The 1,489-nt window shown below is 42.2% G+C and overlaps 1 pseudogene; it reads left to right on the top strand.

Moving 5' to 3' along the window:
• Positions 1 to 912: 912 nt before the first annotated feature.
• LOC145044763 (5S ribosomal RNA) lies at positions 913 to 1,031 on the top strand (annotated as a pseudogene).
• Positions 1,032 to 1,489: the final 458 nt, after the last annotated feature.

Below are 1,489 nucleotides of genomic sequence, written 5' to 3'. Positions count from 1 at the left end.
TAACAGACCCATAAAACCTGTTTAAAACTAGTGCAACTCGAGTCTTATCTTTTTCGGGATCCCGTTAGTTAAGGGACCCTCGTGCTGCGTATACTTGCCTTTTGTAGTATACCTTGTTCGCAGTAGCATTCCTGTAGTTACTCTAAAGTACTATAACTATGTTAAAAGCTGTACTGTTGTGTTTGGTCTGTAACGCCTTTATGTTCTAATCAAATGTCTTTATTTTCAAGTATGTCCGATATTATCATACAACTCGAGTCAAATCGATTCGCATAATACCAGTTTCGTGCGCACATCTCTTTCTTCGAAATCCTCTTTCTTCGAAATCCTCTTTCTAGCGAAGCCGTCATTCCAGAACACCGAAGTGCTAATTCATAGAGTACCTCATGTTTCTTATCATTTCTGAAGAAACCTCAGCAAACCTCCCTGAAATACCACTCGTAAAGTAAGTCAAGTTCAATCCAAAGACCCATACAGTTGATCTATTGCTGAAGAATGTATACATAGGGGTGATATATAATCAAGGTTCTACAGGTTTAGAATTGATGATTCCACTTTAACTTCTTTTCCTCGTTGGGATGTGAGGTTAAAGAAGAATCATTTATTCGACTACCTTTTCAATCTTAATTATATACGACTCGTATACACGAGACTGTGATTGATGAACCATGTATGACTTCTAATATGAACTTCAGGACGGAGACTGCCCAACATTACGAGTGCTCGCATCGTAATGCGAATGAACTTAGAACCCAATACGACTCCTGTAACCCGATCGCCCTATGGTCTCACACCAATGGAGATACAAGAACTATTCGGAAAGCTTAATGACTACTCATCAATTGAATGAGAAGATCAAGCTCCTCACCTTTGAGAGCTCCGGTCTTATTCTTCAAGAAGACAGACTTCAGTGGGTGCGATCATACCAGCACCAATGCACCAGATCCCATCAGAACTTCCCAATTAAACGTGCTTGGGCGAGAGAAGTACTAGAATGGGTAACACCTTGAGAAGTCCTCGTGGTGCAGACCTCGACAGGACTTCCATTAGAAATCATTACCTTCTGCCTTGTATAGATGAATTGGTTGACCAACCGCAAGGAACTATGTACCTTTCATAAATGGACATAAGATCCAAAAATCACCAGTTACGAGTGTTAGTGAAGGGTGTCCCGAGGACAATCTTACAAACTCGATACGGACACTACAAGTCCGTAGTGATACCCGTCAGATAGGACCAATACGCCCGTAGTATTCATGAACTTAATGAATAGGGTATGCCATTCTTACTTGGATCGGTTCGTCGTTATCCTCATAAATGACTTAGGGGCTGTTTGTTTTTTGTTTGAAGATCTGCGCAACCACTTTTGTCTGCGCCGCGCAGACAACGCGCAGACATATGCCCTCGCAGATTGTTTGTTTTTGGAAGTGCGCAGATCAGAAAACGTCTGCGCGAGGTCTTCCTGGCGCAGACATGGGCCACTGTCTTC

This window comes from Lactuca saligna, chromosome 4 (assembly GCF_052625555.1).
Source record: "Lactuca saligna cultivar CGN05327 chromosome 4, ASM5262555v1, whole genome shotgun sequence".
Lineage (NCBI taxonomy): Eukaryota > Viridiplantae > Streptophyta > Magnoliopsida > Asterales > Asteraceae > Lactuca > Lactuca saligna.
Note: the sequence above shows the minus strand (reverse complement) of the source record. Positions and strands in the feature narration are given on the sequence as shown.